The 26126-nt window shown below is 47.3% G+C and overlaps 2 protein-coding genes and 1 non-coding gene across 3 annotated transcripts in view; 1 reads left to right on the top strand and 2 right to left on the bottom strand.

Moving 5' to 3' along the window:
• The window catches only part of RHBDD2 (rhomboid domain containing 2), a 310146-nt gene that overhangs the window by 147923 nt on the left and 136097 nt on the right, over positions 1-26126 (top strand). The gene's annotated exons all lie outside the window — the stretch shown is intronic.
• LOC142291609 (transmembrane protease serine 11D-like) overlaps positions 8555-26126 on the bottom strand; it is a 392225-nt gene continuing 374653 nt past the window's right edge. The window contains exon 12 of the mRNA XM_075336261.1: positions 8555-8637. The gene's annotated coding sequence lies outside the window, so the exon portion shown is untranslated. The remainder of the gene's footprint in view (positions 8638-26126) is intronic.
• On the bottom strand, positions 16724-16941 carry LOC142292770 (small nucleolar RNA U3). The gene has a single exon (XR_012750804.1). It is a non-coding gene; the product is annotated as a small nucleolar RNA U3 (small nucleolar RNA).

A 26126-nucleotide genomic window follows, 5' to 3' on the forward strand; every position in this document is an offset into this window, starting at 1 on the left:
TGCGGGTATATATAGAGGTTTGCACAGTATGTTTAACACAATACAAGTGTATCAATGGAGGGCAGCACAGTGAATATCAATATAGGACCAATAAATGTCAAAAATACCTCATACAGCCGGTATCCCTAGCATATGAAGGATGTAGACCATGCCTATCACTCCTAAAATAGGACCAAGAGCCACTAGGGCCATACAGAGAGGCCAAGGCAGGGATTAGGGATTAGGCTAGGGATAGCACGAGAGCGGGACCGTACTTACTACCCCAAAAAATGATGGCAGCCATATAGGTGGAGTAGATAGGAAGAGTAACCAACAAAGTTCCTGGCGTGGAACCCCACGCGTATTGCCACGTGTACAGTGGCTTCCTCAGGGGAAAGAAAGGCAGTGTGCAGTGATATTGTGTGTCCTATTTAAGGACCAGTCATCAGCACTCACCAGTGTTGCAGCTGGGAGATCCTGAACGCTAAACGTGGAGCTCCGATGGCGGTCACCATCTTCCTAGGTCACATGACGTGACGAGACTCCTCCCCTGTCCTTCACTGCGCATGCGCGAGGCAGCCGGCGCTTTAGACCTTATCAAAATAGCATTAAGTACGGCGAATAGGGTTATTATAGGATGGCGAAACGGTCTACAGGAACTGATATTATAATCATAATAAGGTATAAATCCTATTCTATTAAGCAGGCCGTTCGAAGCTATGCGCATGCGTCAGGCAACAGGGAGGAAGAGGGCTATATTAACCCTGTCATGGGTGGAATGCTTAGATAGAAAAAGTAATTTAGTATGATGATTGAAGAGGATAACAAGTATGTAGATAGTCACAGATGCAATAAGGAAACAGAGGGTTCCTCATATATCTGCGTCTGCAGTGAATCTAGATATATCAACAAATCGAATATTGCAAAAGTGTGTGTTCATAAATGCAAATTTCCTTATTGGTCAAACATAAGACACATACACATGCTGGCTGTTTCCAAAATAACTATCTTATTGTCTTATATAGACCTAAATGACATGACACACGCCACAAGGTACATATACTGGACACACCAGCCAGAGGCAAATAGAAGTAAGATAAACACTTAACCTCTATTGGTATGGTACCGGATCACAAACTATGGGCAAAATAATAGATATGCCCAAGATTACCAAACAGAGAGGAACGACAGGAAAATCCATAGTCAAATTGACCATAGATATGGTAGTCGGCCAAAAAAAGGGGGGGGGGGTTGGAGGGGGGAGGGGGGAGGGGAAAGGAGGGAAAAGATTATCATGGATACTAAATGCACCATATCAAAAAGGAGCTAAATGTCATTAGGAACTCCTTATGTAGCCATCTACCAGAGCTGTTGTCACCATATAGGTGAAACAGTATGATCCTAATACAGGTACAAAATCAGGGGGACTAAAGGTAGTTGTAGAAGGTGGGTCCACTAAATGTCTATGTACAGATACTGAGACTCACATCCCCTTACAGACATGGTAGTATAGAAGTTAGCGAGAGCAGACTCAGCCCATGTCGAAAGGGCCTGGGTATCAGTGACTCCTTATGTAGCCATCAGTCAGTACTGGTGTCACCACAAAGGCGGAACAGTACAATCATAGTACGGATACCAAATCAGGAGGACTGAGGGTAGTTGTAAAAAGTGGACCATATAGAAACTGAGACTGACATCCCCTTATAGAACAATAATAGTACAGAGGTTAGTGGAAACAGACTTGAGAGTCACTGGAGACCCATTCAGGGCCTGTAATACGTAGTGACATACAAAATGATTTGCTAACCTGAGACTGCAAAGGCAAGATGCCAAAGAGGTCAAAATAGATGATGCAGACACGTAAGGTTGCAGTTGGTTAATCATATTCAAAGACACTATGTGCATTACATCTTGCATGTATAATAGACATGATAAAATATAGTACGTCAAAGGGAGGTCATTAACTCCCACGTATCAATAAATCCCTGTCCGTTGGAGCTCTTAAGTAATGTCAATGGTAACCGTATATAATTTACGGAAGTTCAATTGGAGTCCCTCCAACATGTCCCACTGTTCCACTATGGGGTACAGTATCAGCTCTTTTTCCACCAATGGGTCCGCAGATCCTTCATGTGATTGTTGTAATAAGGAGTCCAGAGTGATACCCTTGATATTCAAAGAAAATACATTTTCAGAAGAAAGCCTATGATTCCCAATTCTTGTCCTCTTCGTCCCCTCTTCAAATTTTCTTCTTGCCTCCCGTTTTAGATGAACAAGATATCTAAATGGAAGATAAAAGGATGGACTTAGAGGATAGAAACACAATTTGTCAGATGACATTGTAGAACCCAGTATAGAGCAATTCTTCATTGAGACCATGTGGGGCTAAACTCTTAAGCGTGTAAATCCATCTGGACTCCTTTTTCAGCAACTGCTTAGTGGCATTTCCACCCCTAATGCTCGGCTTGATTGAGTCCACAATAAGCACCTTAATTGTGTAGTACCGACCTCCATGAAATGTAAGGAAGTGGGAAGCCACCGAGGTGAGGACTTTACCCTTCTTCAGATCTATTCCTGCTGTGTTTATTTTAGAGAAGTGTTGCTGCACCCTCCTCACCTCTTGAGTGGTTTCGCCAACGCAGATTTTAGGGCAATCGCAGACGAGGATATAGATGGCATTTCTTGTTCGGCAATTGTAGTAAGATCCACAGGTGATTCGCCTAGGGAAAATTGGCAGAGAGATGTGATCACTGGCCAACATGTAAGGACAAATTGTGCACGCCCCACATGGGAATGTTCCTTTGAGTTTTACACCTGTTCCCAAGCTCTGCATTGGTCTCTTAAAATGGCTCTTGGAAAGAATACCCCTAAGGTTCTGAGCCCTTCTTGCTACCAAATTGGGTTTCTCACTGATGAAAGGGATCAGTTTTTTGTCGCTCAATAAGATATCCCAATTTACCTGAAGGAGTCTGTACAAGTCTTGCCATTGATTGTGAAAAGGAGTGATGATACTCACTGTGGTTTGTTTGTTCCGTATTTTCGGTTGTAACAGGGTTTGTCGTGTCATAGTTCTGCAAGCCTGCAGAGCCCCGGAAACCACTTGCTTTGGATATCCTCTCCTACGAAATCTGTTGGTTAGATCAGAGGCATAGGTTTCAAAATCAGAGTTTTCACTGCAGTTCCTTTTGACCCTCATGAACTGGCCCTTGGGTATCCCGTTCTTAACATGGGTAGGATGAAAGCTGTTGTAATGCAAGAGACTATTGGTGGCCGTTGGTTTGCGGTACAGGGTGGTAACGATGTTATCGCCTACCCTGGAGATTCGGAGGTCCAAAAACTCTACCATATCAATGGCTATGTTGGAAGTTAGGCTGATGTTGAGAGTGTTGTCATTGAGGGTAGTGATAAAATCCTCACAGTCCTCCAGGGATCCGGACCAAAAGAACAGAATGTCATCTTTATACCGAAACCACCGAATCACATGGGCTTTAAAGTGCTCTAGGGTATACACCTGCGTTTCCTCCCACCACCCCAAAAAGATGTTAGCATAGGGTGGCGCACAGCATGCCCCCATAGCGGTCCCAGACGTCTGCCTATAGTATATTCTGTCAAAGACAAAATAATTCCTGTCTAGTACCAGATGAAGAAGGTCCAGGAGGAAGGAATCATGCCTTCTATTGCCGGTGGTTCTGTGGTCCAGATAATGCGATACTGCCCGTAGTCCTGCCTCGTGGTTGATGGAGGTATATAGAGCCTCAACATCTAGTGTCACCAACAAAGTGTTGGGCGGAACTCTAAGTTTGGTCATCTGCTCAATTAGATGGGTAGAATCCCTCACATAAGATGGTGAAGATTGCGCTAGAGGCTGAAGATAGAAATCCACGTAGATACATGGCCTTTCAAACAGGCCACCAATCCCTGAAACTATAGGCCTTCCCGGAGGTTCCGGGTGGCCCTTATGAATTTCGGGGAGCAAATAAAATGTTGGTATAACTGGGTATTTTGTTGTTAAAAAATTATTTTCTTTCAGGGAAATGATGCCATGTTCGTGGGCCGTGGACAGAAATCCATCCAGATTTCGTTTGAAGGTGCTAGTAGGGTCTGAAGGTAGTACCGCATAGCATTCTTTATTAGAGAGTTGTCTCCTGGCCTCTCTTACGTACATCTCCACTGGCCACAAAACCACATTCCCCCCTTTGTCAGCCTCCTTGATGAGAAATTCTTGGTTGTTATTGAGTTTGGACAAGATCTGTCTTTCACCTACTGTAAGATTGTTACCCCTGTTGTTATCAGGTTTGAGTTTTTCAATATCTTTACAGACATTGTTGAAAAAAATTTCTACAGCAGGACAGAGGCTGAGGGAGGGTGTGGCCTGTGACAAGAGCCGCCCTGTAAACGGTATTTTCTTACCAGTGTCTCTCTCGCTTTCCTCCAATAAATCCAGAAGGTCATTAAATACTTGGCGATCCTCAGGTGGGAGCGTGTCGATGAGTTCAGGGCGACGATAGACGTACTTGAAGGTGAGCTGTCTGCAAAAAAGGTACATATCCTTAGTAATGGTGAACTTATCCATTTTATTAATGGGCGCAAAGGAAAGCCCTTTGGCCAGTAACTTGCTTTCTGCGTCGGATAGCTGATATTGGGACAGGTTCACAATTTGCAGATCATCATCCTTACTCTTCACCAGTTCCGTCTCCGGCTCCTCATTTCCCTTTAAGGAGGCGACTGCCACGAATGGGCCCCCCTGACTCTTCTCCTGGTGCCTCGTTTTCCGGCGACCCCTCCTGGTGCGCTTTCCTGGTCGCTTGTGTCGGTGGACAAAAAATCACTCGAGGAGGGTTCGGAGGCTACCGGAGTGATGTCTGGTTCCCTGTTGGCCGGTCTACGCCTATTACCCTTGTGGGACCACCTGTATGCCTTATTCTCAGCGTAGTCAGTTTTGTCTCTTTGGAACTTACTTTTTTCCCCCCTAATAATATCTTTTTCAAAATTGTCAAGGATTCCCTTCAGTTTGTTTTGGAATGGAATTACAACTGTTTGTAGATCCTGTTGGTGCAGAATGTGTTCTTTGTTGTTAATTTCTTCTTTTAATTGTGTGAGAAGTGAGCCGTCATGATCAATTAACATGTCCAGGAGTATGAATGAGCATGTTTGTAAACCCTGCTCCCAAGTGATTCTGAACTGGGTATCAGTCTCCCAGGCCGGAAATATTTGTACCCTTAGACCTCTAGGTGTAATTTTAAGTTTTTTGTACTCTTCAAGAGTTCTGATGTTCCACCATACTTTCACTACCCTCTTGTGTAGATTAATTAGGTCCTGTGTGAGCTTTTGGTTCTAATCCTGGGGACCAGCTGGCCCACCAGTGGCTCCAGAACTCACAGAGGCACCAAACACGTCAGAAGATTGGTTAAGCCAAGCGGCCTCCCTTGCTGCCAGATCCATGTGAAAACTCACGTTATAATCTGCGTTATACTATTTATTCAAAAATTATACAAAAAAATCTTATATAAAGGTAATTTCCAAACAATTTACAAAGAGGTGTGCCTCCTTCAAGAAAGGTGTATGAAACGACCTGATGAGGAGAACAACAAACAAAGGGGAAGGGCACATCCCGGTGGGATCTCCTGGTATACTAAATAAGGAAGGAGGAAGAGAAAGGGTATACCAACATGGGATCACCACAACAAAATATAAAAGATGAATATTTTATTAATACAAGCAGAAAACAAGAGAACACATTTCTCCGCACTTGGAGTGTGGACACACAATAACACGGTTAAAAACACTTAAAAAGCCAAAGGCATGGACACCATACACGCCAGGAACAATAACATATGAAAAATACAGTGCAAATAAAGCGAAGGTACTCTATAGGATATTGCACAAAGCCCGGTCCCAAAATTAATCCGTAATCAGACAGGGACTGTATGATCTAATATCCAGGTATTTATGAAATACAAGATATGGAACACCACCGTAAAGATACAATCAGATATGCTAACACCTGATGTGTAAAATATATGAACAGATGAAAAAAATCAAAAATAGTGCAGTATGTTACCCCTATATGCAGTGACCACGAAGGTCAGTAAGTCATACAGTGGAAGGCCTGATAATGCACCATGTGCAGTATAAGCCGGTATATAGCTAACAGGGTATGAGCAGCGCACTGCAGGTACATATAGAAATTAGAATAAATCTGCACAGTATTTAGCACAATGCAAGTGTATCAACAAAAAGCAGCACAGTAAATATTGATATAGAGCCAGTAACTATCAAAAATACCTCATACAGTCAGTATCCCCAATATATGAGGGATGTTTGCCATACCCATCACCCCTATGGTAAACCTGATGATGCACCATGTGCAGTATAAACCAGTATATAGCGAAGAGAGTATATGCAAAATACTGCGGGTATATATAGAGGTTTGCACAGTATGTTTAACACAATGCAAGTGTATCAATGGAGGGCAGCACAGTGAATATCAATATAGGACCAATAAATGTCAAAAATACCTCATACAGCCAGTATCCCTAGCATATGAAGGATGTAGACCATGCCTATCACTCCTAAAATAGGACCAAGAGCCACTAGGGCCATACAGAGAGGCCAAGGCAGGGATTAGGGATTAGGCTAGGGATAGCACGAGAGCGGGACCGTACTTACTACCCCAAAAAATGATGGCAGCCATATAGGTGGAGTAGATAGGAAGAGTAACCAACAAAGTTCCTGGCGTGGAACCCCATGCGTATTGCCACGTGTACATTGGCTTCCTCAGGGGAAAGAAAGGCAGTGTGGAGTGATATTGTGTGTCCTATTTAAGGACCAGTCATCAGCACTCACCAGTGTTGCAGCTGGGAGATCCTGAACGCTAAACGTGGAGCTCCGATGGCGGTCGCCATCTTCCTAGGTCACATGACGTGACGAGACTCCTCCCCTGTCCTTCACTGCGCATACGCGAGGCAGCCGGCGCTTTAGACCTTATCAAAATAGCATTAAGTACGGCGAATAGGGTTATTATAGGATGGCGAAACGGTCTACAGGAACTGATATTATAATCATAATAAGGTATAAATCCTATTCTATTAAGCAGGCCGTTCGAAGCTATGCGCATGCGTCAGGCAACAGGGAGGAAGAGGGCTATATTAACCCTGTCATGGGTGGAATGCTTAGATAGTAAAAGTACTTTAGTATGATGGTTGAAGAGGATAACAAGTATGTAGATAGTCACAGATGCAATAAGGAAACAGAGGGTTCCTCATATATCTGCGTCTGCAGTGAATCTAGATATATCAACAAATCGAATATTGCAAAAGTGTGTGTTCATAAATGCAAATTTCCTTATTGGTCAAACATAAGACACATACACATGCTGGCTGTTTCCTAAATAACTATCTTATTGTCTTATATAGACCTAAATGACATGACACACGCCACAAGGTACATATACTGGACACACCAGCCAGAGGCAAATAGAAGTAAGATAAACACTTAACCTCTATTGGTATGGTACCGGATCACAAACTATGGGCAAAATAATAGATATGCCCAAGATTACCAAACAGAGAGGAACGACAGGAAAATCCATAGTCAAATTGACCATAGATATGGTAGTCGGACAAAAAAAGGGGGGGGAGGGGGGGAGGGGAAAGGAGGGAAAAGATTATCATGGATACTAAATGCACCATATCAAAAAGGAGCTAAATGTCATTAGGAAGTCCTTATGTAGCCATCTACCAGAGCTGTTGTCACCATATAGGTGAAACAGTATGATCCTAATACAGGTACAAAATCAGGGGGACTAAAGGTAGTTGTAGAAGGTGGGTCCACTAAATGTCTATGTACAGATACTGAGACTCACATCCCCTTACAGACATGGTAGTATAGAAGTTAGCGAGAGCAGACTCAGCCCATGTCGAAAGGGCCTGGGTATCAGTGACTCCTTATGTAGCCATCAGTCAGTACTGGTGTCACCACAAAGGCGGAACAGTACAATCATAGTACGGATACCAAATCAGGAGGACTGAGGGTAGTTGTAAAAAGTGGACCATATAGAAACTGAGACTGACATCCCCTTATAGAACAATAATAGTACAGAGGTTAGTGGAAACAGACTTGAGAGTCACTGGAGACCCATTCAGGGCCTGTAATACGTAGTGACATACAAAATGATTTGCTAACCTGAGACTGCAAAGGCAAGATGCCAAAGAGGTCAAAATAGATGATGCAGACACGTAAGGTTGCAGTTGGTTAATCATATTCGAAGACACTATGTGCATTACATCTTGCATGTATAATAGACATGATAAAATATAGTACGTCAAAGGGAGGTCATTAACTCCCACGTATCAATAAATCCCTGTCCGTTGGAGCTCTTAAGTAATGTCAATGGTAACCGTATATAATTTACGGAAGTTCAATTGGAGTCCCTCCAACATGTCCCACCGTCCCACTATGGGGTACAGTATCAGCTCTTTTTCCACCAATGGGTCCGCAGATCCTTCATGTGATTGTTGTAATAAGGAGTCCAGAGTAATACCCTTGATATTCAAAGAAAATACATTTTCAGAAGAAAGCCTATGATTCCCCATTCTTGTCCTCTTCGTCCCCTCTTCAAATTTTCTTCTTGACGCCCGTTTTAGATGAACAAGATATCTAAATGGAAGAGAAAAGGATGGACTTAGAGGATAGAAACACAATTTGTCAGATGACATTGTAGAACCCAGTATAGAGCAATTCTTCAAGCCTAATCCCTAATCCCTGCCTTGGCCTCTCTGTATGGCCCTAGTGGCTCTTGGTCCTATTTTAGGAGTGATAGGCATGGTCTACATCCTTCATATGCTAGGGATACTGGCTGTATGAGGTATTTTTGACATTTATTGGTCCTATATTGATATTCACTGTGCTGCCCTCCATTGATACACTTGTCTTGTGTTAAACATACTGTGCAAACCTCTATATATACCCGCAGTATTTTGCATATTCTCTCTTCGCTATATACTGGTTTATACTGCACATGGTGCATCATCAGGTTTACCATAGGGGTGATGGGCATGGCAAACATCCCTCATATATTGGGGATATTGACTGTATGAGGTATTTTTGATAGTTACTGGCTCTATATCAATATTTACTGTGCTGCTTTTTGTTGATACACTTGCATTGTGCTAAATACTGTGCAGATTTATTCTAATCTCTATATGTACCTGCAGTGCGCTGCTCATACCCTGTTAGCTATATACCGGCTTATACTGCACATGGTGCATTATCAGGCCTTCCACTGTATGACTTACTGACCTTCGTGGTCACTGCATATAAGGGTAACATACTGCACTATTTTTGATTTTTTCATCTGTTCATATATTTTACACATCAGGTGTTAGCATATCTGATTGTATCTGTACGGCGGTGTTCCATATCTTATATTTCATAAATACCTGGATATTAGATCATACAGTCCCTGTCTGATTACGGATTAATTTTGGGACCGGGCTTTGTGCAATATCCTATAGAGTACCTTCGCTTTATTTGCACTGTATTTTTTATATGTTATTGTTCCTGGCGTGTATGGTGTCCATGCCTTTGGCTTTTTAAGTGTTTTTAACTGTGTTATTGTGTGTCCACACTCCAAGTGCGGAGAAATGTGTTCTCTTGTTTTCTGCTTGTATTAATAAAATATTCATCTTTTATATTTTGTTGTGGTTATTCAATAATTCAGCTCGCACAAGGTACCAGAAACCGTTTCATGAAAATCTGCATATGACCCGCCCACCGACCAATCAGAGTGCCGTTTTGGAGCAGAGTCATAGGTTAGCTGTGGATGCGGCCACGGCCTTTCATAGGCTAGCTGTGGATGCGGCCGCGGCCTGTCATAGGCTAGCTGTGGATGCGGCTGCGGCCTGTCATAGCCTATGACAGGCCGCGGCTGCATCCACAGCTAGCCTATGACAGGCCGCGGCCGCTTCCACAGCTATAAGGAAAGCCGCGGCCGCCGGTTGTTTAACTGGGATTCCTTGTGCGGCCCTAATGGGTTCTTAAGTGGCCAGCCCAGGGGGCAATTGCCCCTCTGCCTCCCGGGACAGCCCGCCCCTGGCTGGACCCTTGACCCAGGATTACTGCGGAGGGAGGTTCTATATTTCAAAAAAGATGGAGTCACTAATTGTGTTGTGTTTTATTTCTAATAATAATATTTTTCTTTGTGTATTTTTCTCTGTGTACCGCACGCATCATCACCGCACACCCCTGCACTACTGCATGAATCATCACCGCACACACAGGCATTACCTCAGAGACGTCCCCAGTGACAGCACAGGTCATTTCAGTTGCTGCGTGGAGCTGAGAGTGGCGGTATTCTACTGCTGCTCCTGTCAGCTTCATTTAGCAGAGCTGAAAGCATCATGGGACCTCTGTGGATTACATCGGACCTGGAGGGGTATTTGGGGATTTTAATAAAATGGTGAGAGGGTGTGTTACAGGAGCTGTCTGATAGTAGATAACCACAGGCTATCAGGGTCCACTGTGCAGGAAACCTGCTGCAGAAAATGATAGAGCACAATGAGTAACTTGTACCACAGAAGCAGTATTACCACTGTTACGTCACAGTGACACTAAAGGCCCCGTCACACTAAGCAACATCGCTAGCAACATCGCTGGTAACGAACAACTTTTGTGACGTTGCTAGCGATGTTGCTGTGTGTGACATCCAGCAACAACCTGGCCCCTGCTGTGAGGTCGTTGGTTGTTGCTGAATGTCCTGGGCCATTTTTTAGTTGTTGCTGTCCTGCTGTGAAGCACAGATCGCTGTGTGTGACAGCGAGACAGCAACAACTAATGTGCAGTGAGCAGGGAGCCAGCTTCTGCTGAGGCTGGTAACTAATGTAAACATCGGGTAACCAAGAAGCCCTGTCCTTGGTTACCCGATATTTACCTTTGATACCAGCCTCCCCCGCTCTCACTGCCTGTGCTGCCGGCTCCTGCTCTGTGCACATGTAGCTGCAGCACACATCAGGTAATTAACCCGATGTGTGCTGTAACTAGGAGAGCAAGGAGCCAGCACTAAGCAGTGTGCGCTGCTCCCTGCTCTGTGCACATTTAGCTGCAGCACACATCAGGCAATTAACCCGATGTGTGCTGTAACTAGGAGAGCAAGGAGCCAGCGCTCAGTGTGCGCTGCTCCCTGCTCTGTGCACATTTAGCTGCAGCACACATCGGGTTAATTAACCTGATGTGTGCTGTAACTAGGAGACTGGGGGCTGGTCACTGGTTGCTGGTGAGCTCACCAGCAACTCGTGTAGCCACGCTCCAGCGATCCCTGCCAGGTCAGGTTGCTGGTGGGATCGCTGGAGCGTCGCAGTGTGACAGCTCACCAGCAACCTCCTAGCAACTTACCAGCGATCCCTATCATTGTTGGGATCGCTGGTAAGTTGCTTAGTGTGACTGGACCTTAAGGCCAAAGACGGCATACACTGTTTAAATCAAAGCGACTGCCGAATTAGCATAAACGCAAATGAGGGATATGCTAAACAACTAATGGAGACTATAAAAGTAACCGAAAGGGGATGTAGTAGAGTCTGTTAGCTGCACAGAGCTCTACATAAACGTGTGATCACTAACCGTAACCACACACAGTGACAGGTACCTCCTGTTAACTCACAGAGGGGTATATGAGAGATAACAAGCGTATCGCTACACTCACACGGAGTGTGCACACTAATGTCTCCGTTAATCTTCATGGAGACAGTATGAGATCACTTGTGCAAGAGCACAGGAGAGTACTTAAAGTCTGCTAGCTAACCGCTAGCAACAAAGGGAAAGCTCTCTTAAGTAAGAGCTGGGGTGGAATAACAAGTCCCAGCACGGCCACATGCAGCAAGCACCTGCCTAAGTCCGCTCCACTAGTGTGCGAGGATACAAACAGCAGCTATGCTGCAAGGTACAAGAACGCTATCCTACTGATAGCGCTCACCTACTTGTGACAGTAGCATACCTCCCAACCGTCCCGGATTCTGTGGGACTGCCACGATTTTAGAGGGCTGTCCCGCACTCCCGCGGCTCACAGCTGATGTCCCGGCTCCTCCCCTCAGTGGAGTGAATAAATTAAATTAAATTATCATCGGCTCTGGAAAAGCAATAGGAAGATTTTGTTATCTTGACCTCTATACTGCAAACACCAGAATCAGGTTATTCAGCTGCAAAGATGGATGGAGGGATAGAGGGAGGGATGGATGGATGATAGAGGGATGAATGGAGGGATAGAGGCAGGGATGGATGGATGATAGAGGGATGAATGGAGGGATGAATGGAGGGATAGAGGGAGGGATGAATGGAGGGATAGAGGGATGGATGGATGGATGATAGAGCGATGAATGGAGGGATAGAAGGAGGGATGAATGGAGGGATAGAGGGATGAATGTAGGGATAGAGGATGGGATGGAGGGATGGATAGAGGGAGGGATAGAGGGAGGGATGGATGGATGATAGAGGGATGAATGAAGGGATGAATGGAGGGATAGAGGGATGGATGCATGGATGATAGAGGGATGAATGGAGGGATAGAGGGAGGGATGGATGGATGATAGAGGGATGAATGGAGGGATAGAGGGATGGATGGATGGATGATAGAGGGATGAATGGAGGGATGAATGGAGGGATAGAGGGAGGGATAGAGGGATGAATGGAGGGATGAATGGAGAGATAGGGGGAGAGATAGAGGGAGGGATGGATGGATGATAGAGGGATGAATGGAGGGATAGAGGCAGGGATAGATGGATGATAGAGGGATGAATGGAGGGATGAATGGAGGGATAGAGGGAGGGATGAATGGAGGGATAGAGGGATGGATGGATGATAGAGGGATGAATGGAGGATAGAAGGAGGGATGAATGGAGGGATAGAGGGAGGGATGGAGGGATGAATGGAGGGATAGAGGGAGGGATAGAGGGAGGGATGGGATGGATGGATGATAGAGGGATGAATGAAGGGATGAATGGAGGGATAGAGGGAGGGATGGATGCATGGATGATAGAGGGATGAATGGAGGGATAGAGGGAGGGATGGATGGATGATAGAGGGATGAATGGAGGGATAGAGGGAGGGATGAATGGAGGGATAGAGGGAGGGATGGATAGATGATAGAGGGATGAATAGAGGGATAGAGGAAGGGATGGATGGATGATAGAGGGATGAATGGAGGGATAGAGGGATGGATGGATGGATGATAGAGGGATGAATGGAGGGATGAATGGAGGGATAGAGGGAGGGATGGAGGGATGAATGGAGGGATGAATGGAGAGATAGAGGGAGGGATGGATGGATGATAGTGGGATGGATGGATGATAGAGGGATGGATGATAGAGGGATATATAGATACACGACAGATAATAGATAGATAGAGATAGAATCATAGATAGAATCATAGAATCATAGATAGATAGAGAGATAGAATCATAGATGGATAGAATCATAGATAGAATCATAGATAGAATCATAGATAGAGAGATAGAGTCATAGTTAGATAGATAGAATCATAGATAGATAGAATCATAGATAGATAGATAGATAGATAGAGAGATAGAATCATAGATAGATAGATAGATAGAATCATAGATAGATAGAGGGATAGAGATAGATAGATAGATAGATAGATAGATAGATAGATAAATACTGTATCTCAATGTAGGTGAAAGAGTCAGATTCATTTGTTCCCATAAAACCACTATAAAGAAATGAGGAAAAAAATACAAATACAATTTTTATTTTTTTTTATCTTCACCATCTTGGATTCAAACCAGCAACGTTCAAAACTTGTGTCCAGCAGTCTCCTAGCTTCTCAAGCTGTTGAGCCACTAGGATTGATGATGTGAGAGGGAGGATTTCACATAAATGAACCTACAATGCAGCCTCTTACACAGCAGATTAAACAGGACACAGCATTGTACAGAGCAGCATCTCTATGTCCTGTATTCTAGAGGGAGAGGAAAAGAGGATTTTTTTTTCTTCTAATAAAGTTACTAAAAATAATACAAAAAAAATAGAATAATGTAATTTTATTACACTTTTTTATAAAATAATAAACATCACAAATCAGCAAATAACATGGACATATTTGGTGTCCCTGTAATCGTAATGACCTGAACAACACAGCGATCAGATTATTTATGGGGATCGGTAAATGGCGGGAAAAAAAAGGCGCAATTTATTATTTTTCTTTATTAAAACCCATAAAAAATGTAATAACAATGGATCACTGAGGCCGTGTTCACACATAGCGTAAATGCTGCATTTTTTCTGCAGGTGTCCGCGCCACGAGTGCAATAACAATGTTCTCTGATTATTGCGTGTTTGCGGTAATTTTTATACATTGTCCCCCTTATTTGATACATGTTTGTTGCTGATGTGAATCCTGAAGCTTATAAAGAAAAAAACACCAAATCCGCACAGTTCAGCGGTGTCTTTCCACGCACCAGGAGCGGAGATTTCAGGACGTCTCATCCACTTTGCTTGGACAATTAGTCCATATTCCCATGTAGTGTAAATGCTGCATTTTTTTCTGCTGTTTTTTTGCACATTTATTCTGCTGTGTTTAATTGTCCAAGTAAAGTGGATGTGATTCCATGAAAAGACGCCGCTGAATTCTGCGGTTTTCGGGGAGGGGGTTCTCTGGAGGTTTCTATATGGAGCTTAAAAAAATGCAGGAAAAAGCTTCTCTGTACAATAAAAACACTTAAAAACGCAGATTCACATCTGAACCAAAAACGCATTAAATAATGGAGAAAAGGCAGAAAAAATGCAGGAAAAATGGAAAAAACAGAGAAGATTGTTATTGTGTAGTTTGGTGCAGACAGAAACAAAAACAAACAGAATTTATGCAACGTGTGAACACGGATTGATAGGCACAAATAAGCAACATGTCATAAAGAGACACATAGAAATAAAAAAAAATTCTGACTGCTATAAATATGAATGAACAGTCCGGGGCATCTGCTAAATGACCCTTACTGCCAAATGGGTGTGGCTAGGGGTGTGGCTAGGGGCGTGGTCAAAATTTGCCGCGTGTGTCAGGGCTTTATATAGACTCTGTGCCTCCTTCAAGATGGAGGATCACACAGCCAATCAGCAACCAGAGCGTCAGAGACGTGACATCGCATCAGCGGTGACGTCACCCGTGACCAATCAGCGTTCTCCACGTGGCGTGACGTCACCCGCGACCAATCAGCATTCTCCACGTGGCGTGACACCACCCGCGACCAATCAGCATTCTCCACGTGACGCACATGCGCAGATCGCAACAGCGTCACACTTTCAGATCTTAGTCAACAGCGCTACTGTGATCTGGGACCAACAGGACGCTGCAACAGATCACCAGAAAGGGACAAAGGAGATTGCGAGTTATTAGAAGCAGAACTCATAACAGGGTGTTTTTTTGTCTTTTATTCCAAATAAAGTAGTTTTTTGGGTGTATGTCTTTATTTACTTTCACTTACAGGTTAATCATTGGGGATGTCTCATAGACGCCTGTCATGATTAACCACTTATTACCCCGATTGCCACCACATCAGGGCAATTCAGGATGAGCCGGGTACAGTCCCGGGACTGTCGCATCTAATGGATGCGACAATTCCGGGCGGCTGCTGGCTAATATTTTTAGGCTGGGGTCCTCCCCATAACGTGGAGCTCTCCATCCTGACAATACCAGCATTCAGTCATGTGGCTTTATCTTGAATGGTATCAAAATTGGGGGGGACCGCAAGTCATTTTTTTAAAATTATTTATTTTTTTAATGCAAGATAGACCCGCCCACCGGCGGCAGTGATTGGTTGCAGTGAGACAGCTGTCACTCAGCGTGGGGGCGTGTCTGACTGCAAACAATCATAGGCACTGGTGGGCGGGGAAAGCAGGGAATACGAGATTGAATAATGGGCGGCCGGCATTTTCAAATCAGGAGAAGCCGCCAGAGCTTTGTGACAGCCGTGCAGCGCTGCGTCGGTGATCGGTGAGTGGGTGAGAGTGAATGAGTGAGTCAGTGAGTGAGTCAGTGAGTGAGAGAGTTTGAGAGAGAGTGATTGATTTTCTGACAAGCAATGAATTTCTATCACTTCTGGGTATGCTCAGAAGTAAAAACCGAATCCGGTACATGCTTCCAGCAATTGAGGCATGCCACCATATCCGGCGCGCATAGACTTTCATTATGCACCATGCTGCACAGCGCTGCACCCGGAGCTATGCAGTTTTTTGCCGCTGTCAAAAAATGTTTCCCTCTGCGTCCTGTGCGGCCGCCGGAGTGATGATTTTTGCCGCATCCAGCAAAAACCGGATCAAACGCAAGTACATGCGGCACAATCCAGCGCTAATAAAAGTCTATGAGGAAAAACCGCACGTGGCGGCAAAAAAAACGGATGCGTTTTTCCCGTAAAGTGCCAGATTGTGCCGCACAGCCAAAACCTGATGTGTGAACATACCCTTAGCCTAAATAAGTGCATTTTTTCCAATACATTTTTTAATTGTACTTACTGGCAAAATGCAGGTGGAAACCATAAAGAATTATTTGCTGTTTATTTTTCCTATACTTCAAACGAAAAAAGGGCATCGTGTGCCATGCTGAGCTGTCATAGACTTCACTGTGGAAACAACATAGGCAGTTGCTATTACACAGCATAACAATAATTCGATAGCAGCCTCTCCAGCATGGTATCAGAGCTGTCATAGCTACTCTACTTTTCAACCAAGTTAAAAATACAGACCAACCACTCAGCTTGTGATCTCCCCCTCCACCCTCTCTGTAACAGAGAAGGAGAACGATCATCACCAGCAATCAGCCCCTGCAATGAAGCAGAACCGAGAGCTCACTTCACGCTCAGGAGAGATCACTACAGCTCCTCCTCATGGTTGGTGAGTTTGGACACTTTAGAGCACATTTCTCAAGTTACAAACTATAGAAATGATCCCTGAAAGTATAGTCTTAACCTGTAACCAGCAGTCTCCACACTCCACACCCTGCACACTATCACTGTACATTATGGAGATACATTTTGTGTTCCTCCCCATCAGCACACTGGCTGGCCCAGACCTCACTGCTATTCATCGTGCCGGCTATTACTTTATTATACGTGTATTATTCAATAATTCAGCTCGCACAAGGTACCAGAAACCGCTTCATGAAAATCTGCATATGACCCGCCCACCGACCAATCAGAGTGCCGTTTTGGAGCAGAGTCATGGGTTAGCTGTGGATGCGGCCGCGGCCTGTCATAGGCTAGCTGTGGATGCGGCCGCGGCCTGTCATAGGCTATGACAGGCCGCGGCCGCATCCACAGCTATGACAGGCCGCGGCCGCATCCACAGCTATGACAGGCCGCGGCCGCATCCACAGCTATGACAGGCCGCGGCCGCATCCACAGCTAGCCTATGACAAGCCGCGGCCGCATCCACAGCTATAAGGAAAGCCGCGGCCGCTGGTAATTTAACTGGGATTCCTTGTGCGGCCCTAATGGGTTCTTAAGTGGTCAGCGCAGGGGGCAATTGCCCCTCTGCCTCCCGGGCCAGCCCGCCCCTGGCTGGACCCTTGACCCAGGATTACTGCGGAGGGGTGGGGTTCTATATTTCAAAAAAGATGGAGTCACTAATTGTGTTGTGTTTTATTTCTAATAAAAATATTTTTCTCTGTGTACCGCATACATCATCACCGCACGCCCCTGCACTACCGCACGCATCATCACCGTACACCCCTGCACTACCGCATGCATCATCACCGCACACCCCTGCACTACCGCACGCATCATCACCACACACGCAGGCACTATCGTACGCATCTTCACCTCACACCCCTGCACTATCGCATGAATCATCACCGCACACGCAGGCACTACCTCAGTGACGTCTCCGGTGACAGCACGGCTCACTTCAGTTGCTGCATGGAGCTGAGAGTGGCGGTGTTCTACTGCTGCTCCTGTCAGCTTCATGTAGCAGAGCTGAAAGCGTCGTGGGACCTCTGTGGATTACATCGGACCTGGAGGAGTATTTGGGGACTTTAATAAAATGGCAAAAGGGAGTTTTTTTTATCTTTTAATCCAAATAAAGTATTTTTTTGGGTGTACGTGTGTTACGGGGGCTGTCAGATAGTATATAACATCAGACTATCTGACAGTCAGGGTCCACTGTGCAAGGAACCTGCTGCTGATAATGACAGAGAACAGGGAGAACTTGTACCACAGAAGCAGTATTGACACAGTTACGTTACCGTGACACTAAGGCCAAAGACGGCGTACACTGTTTAATTCACAGCGACTACCGAATTAGCATAAACGCAAATGAGGAATATGCTAAACAACTAATGGAGACTACAAAAATAACCAAAAGAATGTAGTAGAGTCTGTTAGCTGCACAGAGCTCTACATAAATGTACGATTACTGACCGTAACCGCAGACAGTGACTAGTACCTCTGTTAATCCACAGAGGAATATATGTGTGACACACAGGTAACAACGCACTCATACAGAGAGTGTGACTCGCCCACCCCAGGGCTATGGGACACCCGGTGCCGGGCCGGACTAGTCCGGTGGTAGTCAGTGGTGGCTGGGCCCGGCTCCGTGGCCCTGGTGGGTGTCAGTTGAATATGTGGCGGATGACTTTAAGTTTGTATTCGTGACGCCACCTGTGGTCTGCGGCTATTAAGCCGCCGCTGCTGTGTGAGGCCACCGGGATGATGTTATAGCAGCAATGGTGGTACTGCTCCCCACAGGTGGAGCAATGCCCGGGGCACAGTTGGTGCTTGTGGAAGTCTATGGTGCTGTGTGACTAACACGGTGCAGGGCCGACAAGCAATGAAAGAAACAGGCACAAACAGTAGTCTCTTTACCTTCTCCTCTTTTACTCGGCAGAAACTTAGTCCAGGGAGACCGTCACAGATGGTAAAGATGATCCGGCCGGCCTGGAAGTGACTGGGGTGATCTTTGGCCAGTTGAGTATGAGGCCTACTCCTTAATCTTTCTCTGCTGTTTTAGGACACTGCACTTTAGGTTTGCAATTGCCCTCTTGCTGCTGGGACTTGTTGTTCGTCCCCTTTTCTGTGTGGTAGACTGCGCAGGCCCTCTCTGGTGCTTCTCTGCTGGAGCCCACACCAGGCCCTTGGGATGCAGTTGTACCTTCAGATTGCTTCTGGGACAGGGGGCTTGCAGCTCTCCTGCCCTCCGGATTCAGCTACCAGGGATGGATTTTATGCCCTGGCAACTACAGACTCCGATGTCCGAGTCTCTGCTGTGCCTCTCTGCTCCCCTTGCTTCACTGGGCCAAGCTATCCAAGCTCTAGGCCCCAGTTTCACAAGGCAGCACTACCCTGCGTCTGCACTCTTTCACTCCTGTCTCCAGACTAAACCACTACTTCCTCCCTTCAGCCAGACTTAAGGAATCCTCCCTGAAGTTCCAGGTTCAGAGCTCCCTCTGCTGGCCGGAGGGAGAATTGTGTTGAGTGTTAACTTACTGGCCAATAGATCTCCCAATTACCTCCAGGCTCAGCATTAACCCTTTGGGAGGGCAATGCTGTTGTGGCGACCAGGTCCTGGGGCGCCACACTCCCCCTTAGTTAAATTCAGTACTCCCGGACTGTAGAAACAAACATGACATGTTAGAACATTTCATCCCATTATGGGAGGCGCAAATACTTTAACGTTACAAACTTAAACATTACTATAAGAGTCCAGTGTGGCTCCCTGCCGGGTTTCCATTACACTGCTCCATGGGGGACCCGCCGCGATCAAACCCCCAACGTAGGCTCTGGGCGTGCGTCAGAGCATTGATGACCCCACTCTATGCACGCCGGACGGGTTTTTCTTCAGGGGTGTCGAGCACACTGGTGCTAACTATGAACAATTTAGGTGTTGGCCACCCATAGTCCAGTGGCCCAATTGTCCATTTTCGCAATCAAAGAAAAGAAAAACATTTTGTACACAACCTTACAGACATTTTGCATAACTATGTACATTCTAATAAATACTCCTTCTTTTTCCCTTATACAGTTGACTCTCTATACCTTGGAGGGGGTTGTCCCCGAGTGCTGCGCTGGGACCTACGTAGCTCTGGTGTTTGCCCCTGACTACGTGGTGCGTCTTCTATCTCAGCACTACAGGTGGGCCTAACCCCAATAGGTAAGCGTGATGGTTGCCTTTGTGGGCTAAGAGTCGCCAAGGGTATGACAGGTTCACCACTGACAGGGGGTTGATTCTCCTGTTCCACTGCTGGCGTGTCATCTCGTGCTGGCGCGGACGGTTCTTTAGGTGGATCCGGAACCTCTTCTGTTTCTGGCTCGACCAACTGCAGAAACGTCAAAACTGGTACCACTATAGCATTGTTTATTCGGGTCCAAGTTTTGGGGAACTTTCCAAGGATGGTTTGAATCATCTCCCCTTCTTTCTCTTGACTTTGGGGACTTCCTTGTACTCCTTCCATTTCTCTTTGGATTCTGCACCGTTCAGGGCACGCTTTCAGGCGGTCTCGGGAAATTGCTTGATAGGTCTTGCCTTCATCCTTGCTTATGAGGCATACCTTACTATTGTCAAAGTTGGAGGGGATAATGGTGTAGGGCTCGTTTTCCCACTGATCATCCAATTTATGCGTCCTCCGCTTCTTCTTGAGGACTTGTTCTCCAGGTGCTAAGGGAGTTGCTGGGGCTGTTTGATTGTAATGCTGCTCTTGTCTCGTTCTTGCTTGAGACAGGCTCCTCTCTACGCACTCCTGGACCTTACGGTACTGCTGCTGCCGTTCTGTATCCCAATCCTCTATTTCTTGAACCGCCTCAGGCGACACAGTCCCCATCTCAAAGTCTACAGGCAACTTGCCAGGCCTGGCTCGCATCAGGTAAGCGGGGCTGCAGTTGGTCGAATTCACTGGGATATGGTTGTACAGGTCCACCAGATCTGGCAACTTTTCTGGCCATTGGTTCCTTTCCTCCAGCGGTAGGGTCTTCAGCATATCAATAACCACATGGTTCATTTTCTCGCACAGTCCATTGGTTTGGGGGTGGTACGTTGTGGTTCGGATTTTCTTACAACCGTACATGTTACAGAACTCTTGGAACACTTCAGCCTCGAATGCAGGACCCTGATCAGTCAGTACCCTTTCCGGATAGCCGTGAGGTCGACAAAAGGATGCCTGGAACGCTCTAGCTGCTGTCCTGGCTGTCTGGTCCTTCACAGGCACTACTACCAGGAAACGAGAGTAATGGTCCACAATGGTGAGGGCGTACACATAGCCTGACCGGCTTGGTGTTAGCTTCACGTGGTCCAGGGCCACCAACTCCAGGGGCTGCTTCGTGACAATTGGCTGTAGGGGAGACCTTTGGCTGGCATCATCCTTCCGCCTCAGGTTACACGGGCCACAGTCTCGGCACCACTTCTCGATCATCTTTCTCATGTGCACCCAATAGAACCGATCACGGAGTAGGGCCTCCAACTTCTTCCACCCGAAGTGTCCTGCGTTATCATGATACGCTGCTAGGACCATTGGAGCATCCCTCTGCGGAACCACTATCTGCCAGACAAGTTCATTTGTTCGCCAGTTGACATATCTCTTGCAGAGCTTGCCTTGGTAGGTGAACAGTCGTCCCCTCTCCTTCCACAGCTGCTGGGCTTCCTATGGAGCGTCTGGGCCAAGATGGGTCTCAGCTTGCGCTAGCTTCTCTTTGACCAATCGCACGGCCGGGTCACCATTCTGTGTTTCTTCCCAATTATGGTGGAGTAATGGGTTGACCGAGACCTCGTGCTGGCTTGAGCGCTTCACTCCCACAGCATGCTCACACTGGGAAACACCTTGGTGATGGAAAGCCGGTAACTCTATCTCTTCGAGTTCATCCAGGTCTTCTCCAGACTCGGGTAAGTGAGGCATTCTGGACAGCGCATCAGCATTGTTATTCTTCTTGCCAGCCCGATACTTGATGGTAAAGTCAAAGTTAGACAGCCGGGCCATCCATCGCTGTTCCATCGCACCTAACTTGGCTGTTGCCAGGTGTGTCAACGGATTGTTGTCTGTGAAGATGGTGAACTTGGCCGATGCCAGATAGTGCTTGAAGCGTTCAGTCACTGCCCAAACAATAGCGAGGAACTCCAGCTTGAAGGAACTGTAGTTTTCTGGATTCCTTTCTGTGGGCCGAAGCTTCCTACTGGCGTACGCTATCACCCTCTCTCTGCCTCCCTGTACCTGGGACAGAACTGCTCCCAGTCCCACGTTGCTGGCGTCTGTATACAGTACAAACGGTTGGCTGTAGTCAGGGTAGGCCAGAATTTCTTCTCCCGTGAGAGCCCCTTTCAGCCGGACAAAGGATGTTTCCAGTTGGCTGCTCCATTCAAATGGAGGGCTCTGCTTCTTAGCCTGCTTTGGCTGGCCCACCAGGAGATCTTGAAGGGGCGCTGCTATCTTGGTGAAACCATCAATGAACCTTCGGTAGTAGCCCACCAGTCCAAGGAACTGCCGCACCTCCTTCACTGTGGTGGGTCTTGGCCAGTCCTTGATTACAGTGACTTTCTCCGGATCAGGTGCCACACCTTCTGCGCTGACCACATGACCCAGGTACTGTACCTTTGGCTTCAAGAGGTGACATTTGGACGGCTTGATCTTCAGGCCATATTTCGACAAGGACTCAAACACTTCTGCTAAGTGCTTCAGGTGGTCCTCATAAGTCTTGGAGTAGACTATGACGTCATCCAGGTACAACAGCACGGTTTCAAAGTTGTGGTGGCCCAAGCAGCACTCCATCAACCTTTGGAATGTCCCTGGGGCATTGCAGAGCCCGAATGGCATACAATTGAACTCACAGAGGCCCATTGGTGTCGTGAATGCAGTCTTCTCCTTGTCCGCCTCTGCCACGGGAACCTCCCAATACCCACTGGTGAGATCCAAGGTGGAGAAATAGTTAGCTGACTTTAAGGCTGTTAGTGACTCCTCTATTCTGGGCAGTGGATAAGCATCTTTATGTGTAATGCGGTTAATTTGCCTGTAATCTACACACATTCTCATCGTACCATCTTTTTTCTTTACGAGCACTAGTGGAGCTGCCCAGGGGCTACAACTATCTCTGATAACCCCAGCCTCCTTCATTTCCCGTAACATTTCCTTGGCACACTGATACTGTGCGGGGGGTACAGGGCGGTATCTCTCTTTAATGGGATGATGATCACCCGTGGGGATTTGATGTTTAACCCCTTTCACCTGCCCAAAATCTAGGGGGTGTTTGCTGAAGACCCGCTCGTACTCCTGTACCACCCGGTAAACCCCATGCTTTTGGTGCGAGGGGGTGGAGTCGGTGCCTACATGTAATTTTTGGCACCAGTCTTCCGGCTGCCCCTTGGAGCCATTGTCTTCCGCCTGGTCGGACGGGATCAAGGGTTCCACTGCTTTAATGGTATTGTTGCTGACAGTGTACAGTTTTGCTACAGTGGCGTACCGGGGCAATTTGGCCTCCTCCTCCCCACAATTCAAGACACGGACGGGCACTCTCCCCTTGCGGACGTCCGCTACCCCTCTGGCTATCAGGACTCCAGGCCTACTGTCTGAATACACCGGTTCTACCAAGGCATGGTAATCCTGACCCTTGAGGCCTATTGCTGCCCGACACCATATCAACATTTCACTTCTTGGGGGTATTACAATGGGGAGGGGGTCACTTACCCTCACACTGCCAATTTCTCCTCCGGCCAGCTCTACCTGCTGCCTCCTCATCAGGGCTCTGATCTCCCTCTGTAGGACACGCTGCTGCCCGGAGCTGGCAGTTTCAGACGCCTGTTGCAACAAAATTATCACTTCGGCAATACAATTTTCTATCACATTTGTACCAATGGTTAGCAGTGGGTCAGATTCTTTGCGATCAATATCTACAATTATCATCCCCTGACATGGCAATTCCACCCGCCCCACTTTAATGGTTACTTCTTTGTACCCAATTTGAGGTAAGGGCTGACCATTACTGGCCACAATTGTTAAATCATCATCTGGGCCATGGTCAATGTCTGAATCAGCCCAATATCTTTTGTACAGTTTGTGGGGGATGGTTGTTACCTGGGACCCCGTATCCAGGAGGGCATTCAAAGGGATCCCATCCAGCACAATGGGAAGGACCGGTCGTCCTCCCACATACTTGCTGCGGCTGGGGTTTGAGCCGGGCTTCCTTACACCTGGGGGTTGGCTCCTGGCCCCAGGCTCAGCCCATTTAAAGGACATTACTCACAGCAAGTTGGGCTGCAGTGTGTACATCGCCCTGGCCAAAAACTGATGCTCTAGCAGGATACAGCTAAACCCCCACTAAGTGGAGACATCACAGGTGCAGGAGAAGCACATCACACACACACCTTCATGGAATGGAGGGGAGGTGACTGCTAGATGATAAAAACTGCACACAAGTGGCTTGCATAGAGCGCTGTTCACATGCAGATGACACAGTCACAAACCCGCAGCCTATTAGGTAACGCCCTTCTATTAGATCAGGCGGGCTGCCAAGCCGTACTCCACTGTATATCATGCACGGACAGACACTCTACAATGCAAGGCCCAACAGAAAGGGGCCTGGCTGTATCCTGTACAAACAAAAAAATATGAGGTTTTTGTTGGTATTTATGGCCATAACCATTTAAAGGACAGCGTCGTGCAATGTGGCCCGCCTGGTTGCAGTGGCGGCAGATCGGTTGTCCTGTTGAATCATACCGGTCTGTGTCTCTGCCTCGGGTCGGCGGAATCCTCCTCTGTCGCATCCATGGGACGTCCTCTGGGCTGGTGGCCAACTCGATTTTTGCAGGCGAGGGGGTCATTTGTAGAGACTGCACGGTCTTGGCAAGGGCAGCCACAGTCTTGGTCAGCTCCTGGAACTGCTGTCTGAGCTCTGCAGTGGGATCCTTATCCAGGGACTGCGCCTCAGCCCCTGCAGTGGCTCGGGTTGCAGGCACCACCCCGGGGTACGTGATAGCAAGAGGCCGGAGGGGTACTGGGTCATTCGGTGTAGATTCTCTCAGTACCCTGATGGCCTGGTCCTTAAACTTGGCAAAGTCCAGAGCAGGGTTCTGCAGGACCAGGATACGCAGCTGGGTCCTGTGGGCATCTGACAGGAGCCCCTCTATGAACTGCTCAGTTAGGAGTTTGTCTTCTTCACGTACACTCTCTGGATCCACCTGTTTAACTGCTTTCAGGGCCTCCTGCAAGTTTAAGGCATAGTCCCTTATGCTGTCTGTGGCCCGCTGCTTGCACCCAAAGAATCTCATCTTTATCTCTGCTGCGGTGCGGGTGTCAAACGTACTCTTTAGCTTGGCCAGTATCTGGGCTGCTGTCCCTTTATCTGTATCAGGCCAGGACTTCGCTTCACGCTGGGCTGCGCCGGCTAGCTGTCCCATTACTATGCCCACCTTCTGGCTCTCAGTCAGCGGATACACCCGGAATAAGCTGTGCAGGCTTTCTCTGAAGTCACTCAAGGTATGGGACTCCCCGGAGTACTGCGGCAGCCATTCTGCTCCCGGTATGTACGGCATGGTGATCGGCATTACCGGCGCTACAGTGGGGGCCGGGGCGACGGCGACTGGGACTGCTTCGGCCGGTGCTGCGGCGCCTTGGGCGATGGCAGCCACCTGCTCTCCCTCTGAGTCGGACATCTTCCTCCCCCTTAGTGAACCTTACCAGGCTCCGTTCACTTTTCAAATTTCCTTCTGGGTCGCGCGGGGTTAACAGCGCTCTGCTCTGATGGCGCGCTCCCTTCGCGCTCTTTTTCAGGCACGCCCCCCTTCTTCCTGCGCTCGGCGAGGCTAATGGCGGCGGCGGTTTACAGACAGTACACAGTCTTTTAAGCACAATTCCTGCAGGCGCACAGTACCCGGTGTGACCGGGCACGAAATCCTGTTCGTGACGCCAAAAGTTGACTCGCCCACCCCAGGGCTATGGGACACCCGGTGCCGGGCCGGACTAGTCCGGTGGTAGTCAGTGGTGGCTGGGCCCGGCTCCGTGGCCCTGGTGGGTGTCAGTTGAATATGTGGCGGATGACTTTAAGTTTGTATTCGTGACGCCACCTGTGGTCTGCGGCTATTAAGCCGCCGCTGCTGTGTGAGGCCACCGGGATGATGTTATAGCAGCAATGGTGGTACTGCTCCCCACAGGTGGAGCAATGCCCGGGGCACAGTTGGTG

Source organism: Anomaloglossus baeobatrachus, chromosome 2 (assembly GCF_048569485.1).
Source record: "Anomaloglossus baeobatrachus isolate aAnoBae1 chromosome 2, aAnoBae1.hap1, whole genome shotgun sequence".
NCBI classification, from domain to species: Eukaryota; Metazoa; Chordata; class Amphibia; order Anura; family Aromobatidae; genus Anomaloglossus; species Anomaloglossus baeobatrachus.